The 7,051-nt window shown below is 38.0% G+C and overlaps 1 protein-coding gene across 3 annotated transcripts in view; it reads right to left on the reverse strand.

The window, feature by feature from the left end:
* Positions 1-7,051, reverse strand: part of ipo11 (importin 11) — a 164,334-nt gene that overhangs the window by 30,747 nt on the left and 126,536 nt on the right. The window lies entirely within an intron of this gene.

Below are 7,051 nucleotides of genomic sequence, written 5' to 3' on the forward strand. Positions count from 1 at the left end.
TAATGCTTATAAGCTCCAACCAAGTAAAACTGTCTCTAAATTGTATAAAGCTCTGCAGAAACAAAATGGAAATAATACCTTGTATATTAAGTCAAAATGGGAAAAGGAGCTGTGTATGGAAGTGTCAGAGGGTGATTGGCTTGTGTGACACAACAAACGTCTACTAGCTCGAAAAGATGGAGGGAATTTGGGTGGAAGAATCTGGTCAGATTTTTCATTACACCTCATATTATTAATAAACTAAGGGGTGAACAACAGCAATGCTGGCGACAGTGTGGGCATTGGAACGCCAATCACTCTCATATATTTTGGACGTGCTCAAAGTTAGAGCAATTCTGGGACAGTATCTTTCTAATTACTGGGAGTATAATGGGTTATGTCATCCCTAGAGATCCCAAGATTTTCTTGCTAGGTCTACTACCTGGTGAGGTGGTCCAAAAAGATGACATTTATCTTTTTAAAATTCTAACGATTGCATGTAAAAAGTCTATCACTCGGTCTTGGCTAAAGATCGACCCACCTCGGATTGAGCAATGGAAAGAAATAGTGGAGGAGATTCACTCAATGGAGAAAATGACATACTTTCTACGTATCAAAGGTCACATATATAATAAGCATTGGGAAAAATGGCTTGCATATAAAGAAGCGGAGCAATTCTAACACTTTAATTGTAATACTTTATTTTGTTATTATACAATATATAGTGCCCCTTGTTCTTTGTTTTTGTATGTTGTGTTGTAATAAGAAAAATGCAAAATAAAGAGTAATAAAAAAAAAACAAAACAGAAATAGCTAAATTACAAATAACCAAGCAAAGCAAATTGCATTTCCTAGAAATAACCGGATGCACAGCAGATGAAATATATATTTAAATATATAGTAGATCGAGTTATTGTACTTTTTCTTGAGTAAAGATTTTGAGTACTCTACCCGCCACTGGGCAGCAGCACCAGTAACAGCACTGATATGGTGAACGCGAGGCAGACAGCAAGAGGGCAATAGCAAAACAGTCAAAGCCCGCAGAGTAAAAAGCACCAGTTTATGGTAAGATTGATGATGATATGGCTTATTTATTTATTTATTTTTATTTATGTACTGTATTCAAGGACTCAGCTGAGTGGATTTCTGTACTTTAGGATAGTTTTAGAGGTGTTTCTAGTTTTAGTATTTTAAAGGCTCATTTAGTTATGTACTCTAAAATTCTCAAGAATGCAGGAATAAAGATCTCTAAAGACCCAGAGACCCTGACAAATGCTTTGTTTGGAGAGTGTGCTAACCAGAGACAAACTCCTGGGCCATTTGTTCGCCCCTGTCTGTGACCATCCTTGGCCTTAAAAACCTGTTAAGTGTCCATTAACAGTTTAAAAGTAGCCAAAATCATCACACAGAGATGAGCTTCTTGGAGTATTTTAAGAGGAAGAGGACAGAGGTCACGGGAGTAGGAGTAGAAATAACTGAGGAGGATGAGCTTTTAAGTTGTATGGATAGCTACTAAACATAGTAAATTCTAAAACTCACATAGTAAAAAGACTTTGTTTGGTGGGCGGCATGTCATCAGAGTTTGCATTGAAGACAGTTCTGTGTTCACAAACATTTGTTGCAGGGAGAGTCAGGGCCAAGTGAGACACAGGAAATATCACAGACAGCTCACAGGTGTAACATTAGGATAACTAAATACATTTGTACTGTGGCTACATTAACTAGCAGGTTATATGCAATAGCATGGTTTTTATGGTAGGTAGTCAGTGGAGTTTTGTTCTAGTTACATTATACTCCGTCTCTCAAACTCCCCTAGATCTTCAACCCCCCCCAGGTTCAAAGTCGCTCCTACACCGCTGGATTTACTTTAACTTTGGTATTAAAATATATTTCCTTTACATTACCTACATAGTTATTCAATGAAAAAAAAGTAATGTAAAAAAGTGGATAACGTTTTGTAAGTACTGCATTTTGTATATTATTCCCATCCAGTTAGAGCGGAATGCAATATAACTCTACTGATGTAGCTATAAAACTAAAGGTAACACAATGCCAGCCTCAGCCCAGAGATACAGGCTTCAAAGTCCATCAATGTAATATATGGTATCTCTGAGTAACCCTACTAGCATGCTTTACCTGCTGTACTTAGGTTTTGGTTAATTTAAAAAGTGGAAAATTGTAATGTTTGTAATCCTGTCACACCCTAAAAACTGAGAACTCTCAGTACTCTCATAGACAAATGGCTGTAAAGATGAGAAGCGACGTAGATGGAAACTAATTTTAATGGCTCTGTATGCCTGTAGACAGCACAAAGGAGAATCTTTATATCTTGAGCAGCAAAATAACAGACACACAGGTCTGTTATTCAACAAAACCAAATTATGTTGACACTGATGGTCTGCTTGAGACTAGGAGCAATAATAAAGCAAGAATGGCAAGTCTTCATTACTAATGCTTTGTGTGGCCCAGAGTGAATTGATAACACACTGAAACTCATTTCCTACAAATATATACCTCTAGAGGACCTCTGGAGTCAGTTTGATTGTTCATTAAAATTAAATAATGAAAAACTGCTGAATGACAAAAACAATTTCATGATTAATCGATAGTTCATCAAAACTTCAAAAAGCATTTCCAGTTCACTCTGAGCAATGACAGCCACTGGGAAATAAAGTCACAAGTCTCATTTTCTATCATTTCCTTTCTTAAACATCAAAGCATGCATATTTAATCGAATTGTTGTTTAATGGAACTAAATCAGTTTTATTGCTAATCTATACAAACTAATGAAAATGAAGGGACAATTCCACGGCTAATTAATAAGTGCTGGAAAGTGTTTTCCATTTACTCTGAGCAATAACAGCCATGGGGCAATAGGTATTATTCTTTATCATCCTCTTCTCAAATTTAAAAGCAGGCACATTTAATAGAGCGCCCTTTCAAAGCCCCATTTCATCAGCAAAAGTTTTACTGCAGGAGGTTCTCTGATAGGAATTTATTACTTAAGCCCCATTTGGATTAAAAGAGGTGGTGGGCGAATTACTTGTTATGCTCCGTCATCCACATCGTTTAGATTTTAGTAATTTTGATTCTTATGAAAACCCTCGCTCTTGTTCATTTTATAACGGAAAGTAAAATATCATAAAAGCAGATTAAGTATAGGTTTATGTTTTCTATTAACTATAAACACAAGTTTAATATTTGCTTTTTTCTGCACGGGCATCTTTTTTTGCTGACAACAATAACCTTGCTAAAATGGCACTGCAAGTGTCTACAGTCCACCGTATCCCAGTGTCGTTCCTCCTTAAGTCAGGCACATGGACAGTGAATACCACATTCCTAAATGTGATTAAAGAGTGATTTAACTATCTGCTACACACATACTTACCGGTATTCCTGTTACTCTGTCTGCTGAGTTTTTAGTCTGAGTTGCAGCCAACTTTTGCTGCTTTCAGAATTACCATAAGTATAGAGACAATTTTTAAATTCAAAATAAGCTTCTTTGAATCTGAAAACAACTGTTCAACAACTGTGAGCTTAATGTTTATCATCACATATCATATGTATGCGCATTTACCAATCACAGAAAGATGCATTTCTGTACACCAACTCATTAGCTTAATTGCCTGGAACAAAAAAACTCATCAGTTACACATCCTGAGCAAATGATATAAATGGCTAAACTAAATTCAAATAAATCGAAACTACATTAAACAATAAACAGTAAACTAAATGGGTCTTTTAAAATTAGGGTATGTAGTTGGTGTGCCCCTGGGGTGCTGCAATACAGCAGTAACCCATAAGAAGTAAAGTGTCTGATCGGCAGATTGAGTGTAGCTTCTTGGGCAAAGAACTTCATATCTAGTGTTTTGTCATTACGTCTGTGGAAAGGAAAACAGGAAAAAGGTTTTACAGTAACAAAATAAAGGTGGACCTGATGGTGGCCTCCACACATTTAGCTGATCTGTAGAACTACTCACTAAAAAAAAAACAACATATTTTGTAAGTACATTTGTGATTTGCGTGGTGGGTTGGGTATAGGAAGCGTCAAAGGGATAGGTTTCAACCTGATCACCATTTTAGGACTTTAGACTGAAATGATAATTCTGTGCAGTACTTACATTAACACGATCCTTCTTTCACAACTGCTGTTGACATGCTCTTGAGAAAGGCATTGACCCTTACATGCTCTACTACAAATACTACAAGGGTTGTTTATACGAGTAGTCTGTCTGCATGGAAATTCAGCCTAGTGGTATCTAGCTATGCCAAACATTTTAGATATTTGGCCAAGGCTTTGAGGTATGCACTACTAACACTTCTATTGCCACCACAGTACACAGTTTGTGCTCACCAAAGCTGACAGCAACAACAACAAAAAAACCTCAACAGCAATGTGTATTTCTAGAAACAAAATTCTGCTTACGCTGGATTAATTCCTTGCTTTGCTGTCAACAGTTGTCACAATCTTACTTTTTTAACGTTTAATAGAAAGGAATCACCGATGGAAATAATTTACAGCAAGGAATGTGAATCTCGGGTAAGATGAATACTATTTGAAATGACACGCTGCTTATGTTTGTTTTTCCCACTCTCCAACGTCATGACAGGGTGGCATGGAAGGTTTTGAAAGCCAATTTCTCAATATATCAGCAAAACAATAAATAAATAAATCAAACTATCTGCATGGCTGCAGTAGACACCACTAAAGGGGTGAATAGACAGGACTGGATGTTTGTTTATAATTGCTCATTTCAAATCTCCCCATTCAATCAGTTGAGACCAGTTCTAGCTTACATGTAAGTAGCGGAAACTATGGTGCAGTTGTATTAGTTGTATTTTGGCTATGATTCAAAACATGATACCAGAGCTGGCCTCTATCACTATTCAATGATCAGGTTTAGCAGCCTACCCCCTCATTATATCCCAGTTTTTCCTGCACTGTTGTGTGTAATAGGGCTCCTTTGTATTCTATTTTTATGTTAGAGTCTAATCAGTCATTGGCAACTACTCATACTAATGCAGCACAATACCCTGCATGTGTCTTGTGTGTGTACATTAGTGTGTAGTTAAATTTTTTTTAGAAAAAATAAAACAGAGAGAGAATAGGCTCAAGTGGGTGTGTGCTACCACAGCACAGACAGAGCCCATGTCATTAGTACCCAGTGGAGAAAGTCTTTGATGTCGCCTATCCCTCTTCTTGTTTGATGGTGCTGGCCTTGTAGATGAAGCACAAGAATCAAATGATACATTATGTACCGAGGCCGAAACACAGCATCAGTTAGCCTAGTCTAGTTGCCTGGAACACCCAGATCAAAGTGAGGGACCCTTACAAATCCCAGACAAGATAAAAGTGGAACAGTCAACAGCTTCCAAAGCACAAAACAAACTCCCACTTCATGCGCAGAAAAACACAACAAGTCAAATTTAGGGACAAATCAAAAGACGGCAGCAGTGGTGAAGCAGCCTCTCCTCCCACAAATCTTCAAGCTGCACCCATGAAGAAACCCTCCGACTGGAATGATAGATCGAGCCAAACACTGAGCTATTCAGGTCATCCTAACACAATGTTTTGTACCCTGCCCAGAGCATCTGAACAAACTTTAACATTTATTCATTTAGCTGACGCTTTTATCCAAAGCGACTGACAAAGCTATATACCGTAAAACTTCAATTAATAGCCGAGTCCCAAATAGCCACCTACCTCCTTTACTGGCCTGGTGTGGGAACACATTTTGACAAATAAACGCCTGCCTTAATTAAATGCCTGGTCTGGTTAAGTTCTTTGGATGTATAAAACCTCTTAAACCCCGCGGGGTCGCCCGCTTTAGCTGCTTCTAAGCTGCTCAGATTGTTAATACAAATATTAATGTTTAAACGTATGATCAATATGTCAATTTGGACATGCTGAACATCGTTAGATCGGTTAGATTCTCCACAATACCACTGTTAAGTTCATTTAACGGAAACAACAAGACCCAAAGTCTAATTCTTCTAGATTTACCGGTGTAACCTGCCTGGCTACAAGAGAGGAAAAGGGGAAAAAGTTCTGACTCACGTTAACTTTGAAGCGCTTGTTAAGTCTGAATGTATACGTTCCTTGATTTAATATATTCCTTTAGTCTGTAAGGGTCCACCCATCAAAAGAATCAAAACAGCTTTTCAGAAACATTTATCCAAGTTGTGAATCCTGTCATGTGAAGTCCATCGCTCTCTGTCTGCTAACTTCTCTTATCCTGCACCGTGTTGTTGTTTTCGTGAGGTTGTTGCCTTCAAAATAAAAGCGCATAAGCTGTCTGTCGGAGCTAGATCAAATGAATGACATGTCATTTGACATTATTTGATCATTTTTACAGAAATATTATTCTGTTTGAAATAAATAAACTGTTTCATAGTAGTTTCAGTTTTGTGCAAAAATACTTAAAGGCCTGTCCCATATGGACGCCTGTCCCAAGTCAATTCAGTGATTTTAGCATATAAAAGCCTGGGCTATTATTCAAAGTTTTACGGTATGTCAGGTCGCACACCTCTGGAGCAACTAGGAGCTAAGTGTCTTGCTCAGGGACACATTGGTGTCTCACACCTTTGGTATGAGAGACCTGGGTTTGAATCCACTGTGAGACACCAATGTGTCCCTGAGCAAGACACTTAACTCCTAGTTGCTCTAGAGGCGTGCGACCTCTGACATACAGTGGGGGAAATAAGTATTTGACCCCTTGCTGATTTTGCAGGTTTGCCCACTTACAAAGAATGCAACAATCTACAATTTTAATCATATGTACATTCTAACAGTGAAAGACAGAATCCCAAAGAAAATTCCAGAAAATCACATCATATGAATTTTTAAAAATTGATGACCATCTGATGAGGAAAAACAAGTATATGACCCCCTACCAAACAGCAAGTATTCTGGCTCCTACAAGCCAGTTAGTCTTTCTTTAAGACACAGCCCCAATCCCAACCAATTATCTACATCAAATACACCTGCCTCACCTCGTTACCTGTATAAAAGACACCTGTCAACACCCAAACAACCAGCATCCAACATCACCACCATGGGCAAGACCAAAGA

This window comes from Micropterus dolomieu, linkage group LG21 (assembly GCF_021292245.1).
Source record: "Micropterus dolomieu isolate WLL.071019.BEF.003 ecotype Adirondacks linkage group LG21, ASM2129224v1, whole genome shotgun sequence".
NCBI classification, from domain to species: domain Eukaryota; kingdom Metazoa; phylum Chordata; class Actinopteri; order Centrarchiformes; family Centrarchidae; genus Micropterus; species Micropterus dolomieu.